The sequence below is a fragment of the Protopterus annectens genome, chromosome 5.part1 (genome assembly GCF_019279795.1).
Source record: "Protopterus annectens isolate FY-2018-M chromosome 5.part1, PAN1.0, whole genome shotgun sequence".
Taxonomy (NCBI): Eukaryota; Metazoa; Chordata; order Ceratodontiformes; family Protopteridae; genus Protopterus; species Protopterus annectens.
This window is the reverse complement of record NC_056736.1, coordinates 730,725,364-730,738,674: the sequence shown is the minus strand read 5'-3', so window position 1 is coordinate 730,738,674 and position 13,311 is coordinate 730,725,364. Positions and strand designations below refer to the sequence as shown.

At 41.9% G+C, this 13,311-nt stretch overlaps 1 protein-coding gene across 2 annotated transcripts in view; it reads left to right on the top strand.

Moving 5' to 3' along the window:
- The window catches only part of SQOR (sulfide quinone oxidoreductase), an 802,763-nt gene that overhangs the window by 409,301 nt on the left and 380,151 nt on the right, over positions 1-13,311 (top strand). Inside the window, exon 1 of one of the 2 annotated variants that reach the window (XM_044073363.1) lies at positions 6,250-6,302. The exons of the other annotated variant lie outside the window; for it this stretch is intronic. The gene's annotated coding sequence lies outside the window, so the exon portion shown is untranslated. Of the gene's footprint in view, positions 1-6,249; positions 6,303-13,311 lie in introns of those variants that run through there. 2 annotated transcript variants of the gene reach the window in all.

Sequence of the window (13,311 nt, the reverse complement as noted above, 5' to 3'; positions counted from 1 at the left end):
GCCCCCTGGGAATTTTAACCCCCTGTCCTCTATTACACTTGGCTCCAGGCATCACCTTTTTTTTTTTTTTTTTTTTTTTTTACTAAAGCTAATTTGGCCGCTGTTATTGCTTCCTCCCTTTCCAATCCTAAACATTGCATCTCCCCAGAACATCCTTTCCAATTTTGTTTATTACACAAACTACTGCACAGTCCAGTATATGTCTTTCCTCTGCATTCATGCTTTCACATTCCTAGTATCCAGAAAATTCATGGATAATCTGTCTAATATATTGGCCTTTATTTTATTTCTACTAAAGATTAAATCTGTTTTATTTACCTCTCACTTTTTCATTTGACATTGACCAAACTGCACTCTTACATCTCCAGTGAAAATATAATTTCTCAAAAACCTGATCTTTCATCAGGGCTTCTGTCAATACTTTGACCAGTTCCCATCATACTATGTCAGCTCCACATATATTTATTTTTCTAGCACTTCATTTCTGAAAAGTAATGCTACCTCCTATGCTGCTTGTCCCCTACAATTGATTAAATCCTCCCCTGCTCAGCCTTTTAACCTCTGTTACCTTGAGCTTCATCTCCTTGATCATTTATATGCTCCTCATCCCCCAAATTAGCTAAGACTCTTCCTCTCCTTGTCTCTCTTTTTTCATGGTGTTCTTCAGTCCTCCTTATCTGTTGCATTATCAGCACCATCCCATGCCCCAGTCATACCTCTTAACTGTCTAGAATTTCACAGAATGCTCAGATTTTTGCCTGATATTTTTGGTCTATTTCTCATAGCATTTGTGTTTGTTGGCAAATCACTGATGATTGAAGTCACCAAATAATAACACACATATGAGATTCAGGCTTCATACCATTCAGAAAATGTATACTAACACAACACCTGTTATTCTAGTAACTTTCCAAATTTACAAGAACAATATTTAAAAACTGTTCCTATTTTTGTGCCTTTGTCCCCCCATTATTTTAAGCTTTGTCCAGATTTCTTGTGCAAAGAGGTTGAGAGATATGTCCCCAGTACCTCTTGCTAGACCCCTCCATTAGTTGTACCTGTCTCTCCAATATCGGGCCAAGACTGCCTTAGATGTTCATGGATACTAATTATACCCCTTTCTGGATGTTAGGCCTCTTAAGTGTGCCTTTCTTTATATCGCTATTTGATTTGTTAAGCTGATAAGTCTCAGACTTCTTTGGTCTGTTACCTGTCATTTCCTGATTAACCTATACAATTAAGATTTCCATAGGTGTATGCACAACACCCAATGTTCCATTTTTATAATTACATCTTTTACCTTTCTGTTTTCCAATCATCCGAATCCTATCCAAATTTTGCCATGAAATTTACTACCACTCCCAATTGCAGCCATTCACTTTTTCTCACCTTATGTATTAGCCTTACCCATTCAGTCCATTCACCATCACTTTTCTCCTTACACTTTCCCACCTTACATCTTGTTAAGAAGACATAAGCACTTAGCAGCACCTCTTAACAACTTTAAACTTGACAGTATAATTATATGCATCTGTGCTAACTGTGTGATAACTTAAAGACTACTGCAGTAATGTCACCTGTACTCTTCATGGAAATACATATGCATATTACACATTTCAGGTCTTGCAGACAGAAGTAGTAATTCACTGTCTCATTGACTTTCTGTCCAGAGAACTAGCCTGTGCACATGACCATGTTGAATTATAGCAAGGTAAGGAGGCAAAACCTAGAAAAATGGAAGAAAGGAAACAGGTCTTTGTATTTCATGAGTGTGTACAAATTGATTCAGGAAAAATATAAAGTGCTGCGAGTACTGTCCTTCCTACCTACCATTCGTATCTTCTCCCCATGTACCTTAATACATACCCCTACTCTATGTGTAAAATTACCCTAGAGCTTTTAATTGCCCTGTATGATCTAATGTTGCTTGCAACCTCTTCTTGCTTCCCCTTGTATAACACTCACAGACACACACGCGGCTTTCACTACCATTGCTGGTAGTTCTTTCCTTTTCTGCCTCTCTTTCAAAAAAAAAAACTTTTATCTGTTATTTCTTAAAATTTATTTTTCTGTGATATTGTTTGTTATGGCAGAAAAAGGACCCACAGGGTTTAAAAAATGTGTTGTGAGGCATAAACATCCTCTGTCAGATCCCCACACTATGTGTGTGTATTGTTTGAGACTGCTTCATCTCCAGGGTGATTGCTCTGTTTGCCATGGGTTCAACCTCAGGGCTGTTGTTGAACATAAAAGCTTTTCACCCTCAGCCTTTGGATAGGCTGTATCTGGAGATCAGTGTCCCTAAACAAAATAGTCAGAAACCTTGTCTCCCAAACCTTCTGTGTCTTCCACTGTTTTTGAGCCATCTCAGAAAAGAACCAAGATGGATCTGACTTTACCCTCGGATCCGAAAAAGGAAAACTTTGTAGACCTAACTTCCTCAGATCTGAGGAAAAACATATTGGATCCAACCACTTCCAATCCTACTGGTTCAATTCACCTACCCTGAACAAGATATTCACCTTCTGTGGATCTGGTGCTGTCAAGGGTACTGTCACCTTTTTTTTGGAAAGACCTAGGTCCCCTTCTATTGTTTCCACTCATTATTCTAGATATTTCTTGGAGGAAAATGTGGAAAGAGTGGTGAGGAAGATTCTTTCGGCACAGGGTCAGATGGGTATCTCAGCAGCTCCTACCCATTTGGGTCAGAAGGTCCATTTTTCTACTACACCCCCTCTACAAGTAACTCTGCTGACTCCTTTAGCTATCTCAGAGTTCTTAGATCCCAGCCTTCTGACTCCATTGGGCTCAGATCCAAAGGTAGTAGTATCTTTGGATCTGAAGCTTACTCTAAGTGCTCCGGTTCCATTGAATCCGGAGAGCTGTTGGAGCTGAAGCTTCCCTGTTGGGTTCGAGGTGTTGGAGTAGAATTTGAAGCTTTTGGAGCTGTTTCTGTGTCTCAGAGCCTCAGCCACTGGATAGCTCAGCTCCAGCTTTCACCTCGGGGAGATTGCCTTTGGAGTGGGGGATGACTGTGGTCCAAAAGCTTGTCTTTTCAGATCTGAAGTTTTCCCTTTCTCTTGAGCAGTCTGCCTTTGAGGCTGTGAAGACACTTTTTTCTGCCTAGGCAGAATGGATGGTTGTGACCCCTAAGATCCTAAGTCTTCTGCCTTAATGTCTCTATGTTCAGAGCTTTATTACTCTTTCCCACAGGGACAGCCATTCCAAGACCCCCAGGGTCCCAACAGAGTATCTCGATTTCTTCAGCATTTCTCCCCAGGCCTCTGCTGAAAATTGACTTTGTTCTAAGTTGGACTTTCCCAATACACAACTGTTAAATAAATAAATTCGGATTCCTCCCGAGAGCATCCCACTGAAGAGGTTCCTCAGAAGAAGACTTGTAAGAGGAAGCACTTGAACTCCCCAGAGTAGTCAATCACCAAAGCTACGCACTTCGATGAAGGTGAAGGGTCCCCACGGTCACCTTCTGAAGATGTCTCATTTGTAGATTTCCTTGAGGTCCATAACAAAGAGGTAGCTGGACTCCCAGTAACCCCTCATCTGAGGAGTCTGTATTCCTGGAGAGTTTCCGTACTGGCCCATCTAGCTCCTGTTTACTCTGCCCGCTGATAAGCTTATTGAGTTAATTTCTCAGCAAGGGTGGAAGGAAACCGACATAGCTTAGCCAATACTTAGGAGACCAGAGAAGATTATGGCACCACCTTTGGACAAGCGGTTTTGGGGTAAGGGTGGGCCCATTGATGCCATGGTCATGGCACCAGCCACCAAAAAGGAACTTGACGAGGAGAGTTCCACTGTTCATCCCCCCTAACAGGGAGCTGAGGGCGATGGACAGATTTGGGAAGTATGTCTATGCTTCAGAGATGTTTGCCCTTAGGTCATTGAATTACTTGGCACATTTTACAAGATTACAGGGGGATTTGACTAAGGAATCATTAGATACCGTGTGAGGATCTCTTTCTGCAGAGGTCCAGTCATCTGTGACTTCTCAGTTGGCTACCCTGCCGTAAATTTCCAATTCTTCCATGAGGCTTATTTCACATGTAGCCAAAGGAACCTCAAAAGCAGCGGGTTCAGGTATTGCCATCAAGAGACATACCCCGATGTGCTTATGTGATTTTGCGGAGCCCTTCAAGTCATTGTTTGTCAGTGCTCCTTTTGATGGCACTTCTTTGTTTTTGCCCCAAAGTGAAGGACACATTATACAGGTGTGAGAAGGATGGAAAGACTCTATCTACCATGGACATATGTTTTTCAACCCCTCAAAGATTCTTTTCTAGGAAACATCGAGGTGGTCGGAAGATGTGTTTCAAGAAATCCCAGGGTCCTTTCCAGGGCACACATCGGGGAAGTTCCCCCAACAGTCGACGCTGCCCCCACAGCAGAGATAACATGTGCTTCTCACTGAACAACAGATTTCCCACTGATTGCACTTAGCATAGATCCCAGAAAAATAAAAAGAATTAAGCAAGATGTTGGATGCATACTATACAGGGCAGAGTCCTTAAAAGAGAGAGGTGTTCTCCCTATTCTAGTCCACAATGGTAAGGCTATAGCTAGGGTGCTGTTTGCAGTGCTGAAGACTAACCAATGAAATTGGCATCAAACAGTTCAGTAACATCCGGCAATGGGCCACTAGAGTAATCAGGGAGGTGGAGGGCAAGGAACATGGGCAACAGCTAAAAGAAAACATTGAAAACTGTCGCTGCATGGAAATTATGAGGGGCAATAGGATGTAGTATCAATTTATAAAATAGGAAAATAAAATCACCATGGTGCAGAACTAAATGGCAGATGGAGTGCAAAGTGCACCAGTGTACGTCTACCTAGATCTAAACCAAAAAGTATAAAGGTCACACAAACTATGGTTTTTGGTGTAGTTGTTAGACAGGATATTTTGCAGACACCTTAATGATGTTGGACATCAGCTGTGTGTCTAGAGTATAGCCAAACAGTCCACTTATGCTGTGCTGATGAGGTCATAAGAAGGCTGAAATGTGCATGTCCACAGCTAGCGGCATTTGGCTTTTCTGGCCTGAATCTGTCCATAAAGATTTTAAAAGGAAAAAGAAAAAAGTCATGGACATTTAGAAGCCATATAGCTAAAACACTTGATGTCCTTAAGGTGTCACTTGCGTATATCCAGTGGGCCTGTACTACAGGAGGTTTAAAGTATCACACAGTAAAAACTCTAGCTTGGCTAGTTTTTATTGTAGTTTCCACCTAGATCTAAGGAAAATGTTCACCTTAGAAATGCTGTTCGGCCTCTGGAACAGCCTGACAGACTGAGTAATTGGAATCAAGTCTGCAGATGCATGCAGGAGGGTGTGTGATAAGTACAAAGAACACTGGGGCCTGCAAGGGAGGGACTAAAGCCAAATGCTTTCTGCTTCATTATGGAGAGACTAGTTAGACATGCCAACAGAACATGAATGAGTGGATGGATGGGTGAATGAAAGAATGATATAAGGAGAGCTTGGCAGACATAGTTAGAACAGACTGACTGAAAGAAGTTGTAAAATTTACTGCTGTCACTGCTTCTCTTCACAGGCCTCTGCCTGTCAAACTACAGCTGCAGTGAAAGTATTTACTAAACTAGGCCTCAGGCTTTTTTTTTTTTTTTGCACTAGTACAGTCTGTGACATTTTTTATATTATTCACTGCCTATAAATACGAACACTTTGTAAACAATACTTATTTAAAAAAAATTGGAAAACATTTGAAAGAAATTGATCACTGTGATATTGGAGCAGGCATAAACTGTTGGATGATACTATAATAAATTATGTGTGTAAATTCTACAGCCTGTATCCTGGGTGATCTCCGGAAGAACGTGCAAAGACATATGCATTCATAAATGTGGAAATTAAAAGCTGCTTCCATCCGATGGACTGGATATAAAGGTGAACAAACTGGAAAACAAATAACTTCTGTTTCATAATGGTACATTCTAAAAAGAAAATTCCATGGTATCCCTCAAAGTCTCAGAAAACCCAGTATGCAACCTGTACTGAGTCAAAAACAAACCAAGCAGAAACTTTGTAATGTAGGGTATGAAGTTCACTCCTTGAAATATGTAAATTCCAGTGCAGTGTGAATGCTTTCTTCCTGGAGTATTAAATTACACTTGGCTTATAAAACTGCATTTGATGTAACTTTGTACAACTGCCGGGGAGCATGACGTTAGCAAAAAAAAAAAAAAAAAAAACTAGAAAAGTGAGACTCGCCTATACACTTAACTTTCTCCATGTACACTGAAGGTGAACAGATCAGCTCTAAAGGTTTGCTAAAGACCTCTGTTTTTCTTAGCTGTGCTGATTTATAGATGGTAAATTCTAGAGAATGGTTCAGATGTATATATTTGGAGCTGTTATTTGTAAGAACTCTAAGTTGTGCAGTGATTTTCAAGTATCTTTTACACACTGGTTGACTGCCACAATTGAATATAACGGCTAGAGTGACCTTGAAAAGAGGGAAGGAAAACTAATCATCAGGCATGACACTTTTTTGGGAGAAGTCTTACTTGTGCTCTCATGTTTACCTCTTGTTCATTGTTGATTTACTGATATTCGTAAAATAATTAGCACATCTTTTTAGATATGTGAAACATTAAACAAACTTAAATCTTTGTGGTTATACTATATCCCTAATAGTTTTCATTCTAGTGTTTATAGTTTGGCTTCATTTCTATAACAAGGCTTGTAGATTTTATGATAGGCATGCTTGTCAAGTGTCAAGAATTTTGCAGAATGGCCATATTTTTGCCTTTTGTTTTTGGTGTGATCTTTTTAAATGTTGTGTTTTTCTGGCAAACCACTGAGGATTGAAGTCCCTAAATAATGACAGTAAGTAGAGTTTCAGACTTCATATCCTTCCGAATTTTTGTGTTTGGATGTTGGCAGTTGACTGTGTGCAGTGGTAGTAGGCTAAGCATGGTACATTACTAAAGGACAGCAGTAGATGTCTTATTTCAACTTGCTGTCATAATATGCTTACGTAGCACAAGATATGTAAATATATTGATTTGTTTGCATGACAATAAGAAGTCTATTTTGCATTTATTTGTATGGTTGGTGGAATACATATCTATGTTTAAAAAGTGCTTTTTTCTGAGGTCTCCATTTCCCTTAGGAAAAAAGTGTCAGGAGCAGACACAGTCAGTATAACTAAAAATAGCCTGCTGTATCTCAAAATCTCAGAAACCATAACTGCTGATTACAACGCAGTAAAGGACAAATTCTAGGTCGGACATCAGAAGCTAAAAGGAGTGCAGGGAAAGCAGTGAAGGAGTCACTCTTGGTGTTGAAATGTGGCTGAATGCTTGAAGTGTACAGTTCAAAATTAGAATGAAGATGGTATTGGGTGTTTTTTTTAAGGCATAAGAACTGAAACCTAGTTTGCTATTGAGAGACAGATATGGTGGAAGGAGGGATGGAAAGGGGTTAACACAAGAAGTACAGGCCTGTTTAGTTTTGATGTTGTTGAAAATCAGGTTCTGATTATCCAAAAAGCATATTAATTTTAGAAGAATTCTAACTTGAAATGCAGGTCAAAGAGTAGGTGTGAGGAAGGTAGTAATAAACGTGAGGGATGTTGAATGAGAAAGATGTGTTGTAGCAGAAAAGCACAAGGAAGAGAGTACAGCAGATTAAAGTGGTGGAGCTGTAAAGAGCATGTTGATGTTTGAACATTTTTGTAGATGTTGCATGGTCAAGTTTCTTCTCAGTATCCTAGTAGTAGACTGCTAATTTTATTGATGGAGGATGCTAATTTCCTTTATGGTTTATTGACAGCAACACTGCATATCCAGGATTACTTGTAAGTGTTAATACAATAGTACTGATTAGGTTGATGGTTTCTGGAATGAAACTATTCATACAGTCATGGAAGTCACAGCTGTGTAATCAGTAGTGAAACAGGTTGTAGAACTGATGGTGATCTCTTGTAAATTAGAATTTATCTTCTTATTTAATAATACAAACATCAAAGACACTTCTCATAGCAAATTATTAGGAAAAGTGGATGATAATCTTATATTTGACCCGCATATACAAAATTGCAAAACTCAGCAAAAACTACGGACGCTTTACAGAGCCAAAACATTTCGCCAGCGTAACTAAAACTACACTGGCAACTACATACCACATTCCCTCACTGATACTATGGCACTGTCATCCTTAATAAGCTCCAGGCATCACAAAAAAGCAAAACCTGAACATTGCCATAATATAATAGCGAAATTTGAAGCAAAAATCCCTTTCAGAGCCTATCACTGTATAGCGCTAAAAAGCTTAAATTGGTTAGAAGTACCCCATCAGCTAACATATATACAGAGTTTCTTACCAGCTATAAAATTATCCAGCATCCATATGCTTGCTGATCACTAAATATAATTCTACACAGCTATGTTCCCTCTCGGTCGTTACGATCCATTAACCTTAAACTTCTCTGTGTCCTCAAACTTAACAAATCTGCTGAGCATGGTCTGTACTCATACGATGATGCTAAGGCCTGAAATTCCTTACCTCTGTCCATCAGGTCAGTACTCTCACGCTAGTCCTTTAAAGCCATTCTGAAAAACTTCCCAGCCCAAATCTGGCCCTGTTCTTGCTCACCTCCAGGATAAACTGTATCTGTAAACATAAACAAGTACCTCTTTACACATTTACCTCCTTATTCCCCTTCTTCACTCACTTCCTCACTTCAAGCAATTTCTCTCCCCTGACTCTGTCTAAATATGCCATAATCCTGTTTTTTCTCACTTCATATAGTAATTCATGTTTGTATTATGGTAACGTACCTGCAATTTTTTTAAATTAGCTATAATTTCTCTAAATGTTAAATCATTGTCAAGTAAGTTGTATATTTTTTAACAAATATTGTCACGTTATGTCTTATTTGGTATACTTATTTAAACTGTAGGGGCCGGATTCACGATGGCTTTCACGGAGTCTAAGAGTAGAGTAAGACTCCATGCAGCCATCATGTCCGACGAGCGATCCAGGAACAGCCTGCACGGGCGTGCAAGAGAGCTCCTAAAACGGCTCTTACACGGACAGGGCTGGGATATGCAAATTACCTCAATTGCAGGCGAAAGGCATGCAAATGAGGTCAATTTGCGATTCAGGAAACCCGAACCTGTCCGAGTAAGAGCAGTGTTATTTGCAGAAATGTACTCAGTTGACAACTGAGTACCGTTCTGCAAATAGCAAAACGGAGCCGTGACAGCTCCAAATAAAGGTTGCATCCAGTGCAGGAAGCATGCCAATGGCCAAATATATGGCCATTGGAAATGTTTCCTGATGCAATATAAAAAAATATTTTTTTTTTCTCCGATTTCCGATGTTTAAGCACAAAAGGGCTGCACTCTAAAACCCAGAAATCTAAAAATTAAAACCCACAAATGTGGATCTTATTTAAATTGTTAATGTACAATGCAAGGGAATGGCAGGCTGAAGACAACATGGCCACCGAGTAGAGGTTGCTAAGGGGGAAGCTCAGTCTAAGAGATGTAACCAAGCATTAGTAGGCAGTCCTATGTAAATGAGGGTTAGGATAGTGAATCACAAGTTTACATAGCAAATGAGCACAGTCAGTGGAGTGTAGGAGTAGGATAAGTGGAGTAACAGAGTAGAAGATAGGTGACATCACGAGGGGGGTATGTATGAAAGAAGTGAAGCTCATTGGAGCAGAGTGGCATGTGTCAGCTGTCATTTACACATCATGAAAAGAGGTGTGTCAACAGGTAGGCTAGGGAAAGGCAAGAAATGGAAGGTGTATGCCGTGGATAACACCAAAGTTTCTTGCTGAGCGGGTATGCGCTGTGTGTGCGTGCCTGTAATCCCGAGTAAAACAGAGTGTACGCGTGTAAGCGTGAGTGCGTGTGTTTAAGCCAGAGTAAGCATGTATAAGGCTGATTAATGAGTTGTAAGCGCGTTTGCGCTGGTGTGCGCATGTTTTAACCCAAATAAGCAAGTTTTAGTCCGTGTAAGCAGGTGTGCGCAGCGCTCCCCCCCCTGAGGAAACAGAAAGGAAAAAGGAAGCACAACAAATAGTAGGAAGCTACCAGGGAGTACTAGCAGAGCTAGCAGGTGAAAACAATCAGAATCAGGCAATTACACAGGCAGTACACTAGCCCAGCCCAGCCTAGCAGTTAAAACTCTGCAAACAACAGTCCATTATGTTTCTCACAACAGACACTGCAGTAAGCTAATAGAAGTGAAAACTGAAAAAGCTTTACTGAGACAAAGGAATGTTAGGGGCTGCCATTGCTGTTATAAGGCGACATATGCAACATGCTGAGGGTGGTGACAATGGAAATGCTGCTGGACAACCCACAGTGAGGAGACGGAGAAGAGTGTACAGGCCCAGGGTAACCTACCAGGGGCTACATGAGCTGGAGATAGTGGAGCTCTATAGAGTGGACAGAGACCTCCTGCAGCAAATTGTTGAGCTGTGCAGGCCATGCCTCATGCACAGAACCAACAGAGGGGAACCCATCCCAGTGGAAACCAAGGTATGTGTTGGCCTAAGAATATTAGCAACAGGTATCTTCCATAGACCAACTGGTGATATGAATGGGATAACACAGGCATCGGCATCCAGGGTACTGCACCAGTTCCTGGATGCCATGTCAGCAGATGTCAGTGATCATGTATATTCCCCAATTCCCGTGAGGTATTGGCCAGCAATATGCGTCTCTTCCAGCAAATAGTGGAATACCCTGAGGTAGTGGGTGCAATAGACTGCACGCACATATGCATCAAAGCACCAGCTGGCGAGCGGGGTAGGGTCTACTTCAACCGCAAGGGCTTCCCCTCCAACTGTCAGGTCGTGTGTGATACTGAATGTGTGTGCAGGCTGCCCTGGAAGCTACCATGATTCCCATATCTGGCATCTGACGCAGCTGTACCAGACAATTGCCAATGGGGACATCCCAATGGTCACCTAGTGGGGGATGCTGGCTATGTACCAGAGCCGTGGCTGATGACACCCATCAGAAATGCACACACACCTGAACAGGAACGCCATAATGAGGCACACGCACAAACACGTAATGTAATAGAGCGTGTGTTTGGGCTGCTCAAGTCACGGTTCCAGTGCCTGGACTAATCTGGTGGAGCCTTGCAGTACTCACCAACTACATGTACCCAAATTGTCATGGTATGTGCTATGCTACATAATATGATCCTGCGAAAACAGCTGCAGCAGGACCAGCATAGGCCTGGGCCAAACAGCCCCCCACCAATGCCAAGGCCATCACAGGCAGAGCGTGACTCGGAGGAGGAACAAACTGAGCCTGCCCAGTAGGCAGAAGGAGGTGTGCCCAGTATGCTTTGGCCTTGGCAAAGAGGCAACGCATAGCACATACACTGGCACAGTAGGAACTCTGGAAATTATACCTCTCTCTGACTCACACATATAGTAAAAGGGATGCCTAAGTTGACACTACCTGCTTTCAAACATGTACAGGGAGTGTAGTATGTGCATCCGACATAGGCAGCCCTGCAGCACCACCTAAGGCATGATTGCCATGTGTTAAGCAATATAAAGCAGTGCTAAACAGCATTTACCACCATGTAGTATATGCAAACAAAATTGCACACACCAACTAGCACAACTGTGGTCAATGTTGAGTAATATTGGGCAACGTCCAGCAATGTTGGTGAATATTGAGCAATGTCGGACAAGCCTGGTCTAAATAGGGCATAGCTGAACAAAAGCCAACATGCTCATATTTGCTTAACTGACCCTTAAGCAGTCTGGTCTGCTCAGTATGAAAATATAAAGCAGTGATGGGCCTCGAACCCAGGATATTGTGCACTATAGTCAAAGTACTGAACCACTAAACCATGACAGTATTGCAGTGGTCAGCCTGTATGAAGGAATGTTGATAAGTCTATGCAAAGTATCTCATGGAAACCCTGCAGGCACAGCATAATCCCTGTCGAGGTATGACACAAAGGTTAGTCCTGCAGTAATAACAGAACCTGTCTTCCAACACACACAGTATAAATGTTAATATTGGTCATGTTCACACACATCAACAAGTGTAGTGGACCTCAAATAGCAACATACTGAAAGGTCACACTGGGCATGCTCACACACTTGAATAAATGAGACAAATGTCAGGCAACAAAACACGGAAAGCCTGAACTGGGCATGCTCACACACTTAGGCCATGTCTGAGTACAGCAGTGGGCCATGCATATCTGGCAGTTGCAAGTTTTAACCCAGGAACCTGTCACTATCCAGCAATCCGCCCTGTGCACACAGTTATATGACAACAGACACATCTATAATATAGTGGAACCCTGTCATAATCAAATATGTTCTGCAGATACCGAAGTTGTTCATAGAAACTGGTAAAGCAAAGAAGATAAAGACCTGCAAACAGTATCAGCAATAAACATTGAGCATCCTGAACATTAGCATAGGTTCAGAGGTCGATACTAGGCTATCTGCCCTAGGGCATGTACAAGCCTAGCCAGAGTGTGTTTGGCATTTGCAACCCTGTCAGATTACTACACTGTGTGTGTGTAAATAGTAGGTCACACAAGATAGCCCATGTACGCTTAGGCTAGTGTGCCTCTGTCTAGCAGGGACACAGAAGATATCCCAGGGGTAAACATACGATCACCCATACAGTCGTCAAGATGTCTCCTGTAGGTGGTCAGTGGGTGGCTCTGCCTATCTGAAACTGGGATTACAATCTGGAGTGAGTGGAGCCTCTGGGATAAGAATCTGTCCCTCCAGCATGTCCTATTAACATCTGTACTGAGGTATACGTCCCTGGAGTGTGTAGCTCCAAGGGAGTCGGATATCCTGAGGTAGAGCATGTCCAGTAATTCTGGGTTGGCTATATCTGTAAACAACAGGCACACATCATATCCGAGTAGGTGGTAAATGACTGAGTAGAGTTACTGCATCCGAACTGTGCAGGGCATCCATGTGAGTCCCTAGATCTGCTTGTTGAGGAACTTCTGTGGCCAGTACAGTTGCTGCAGGTGTCGGGTAAGGTACACCCCAAATGTGGCATTGTAACCAAGCATGGTTGTGATGAGTATAGGGGCACAATGACCTCACTCAATGTAAATGTGAAACCATATGGAATAAGCTGGCCCATATAGAAGGTGTGTCCAACCACTTTGGCAACGTGAATGTCAAAGGCGACAGTATGAACAAGTCATGTCCCCAAACCCCTAACAACTCCTACCGTATGTAATGGAGTACTACCTATGTGGTAATGTGTGGGCATGTTGTTATTCCCAAAGGGGATGACTATGCAAC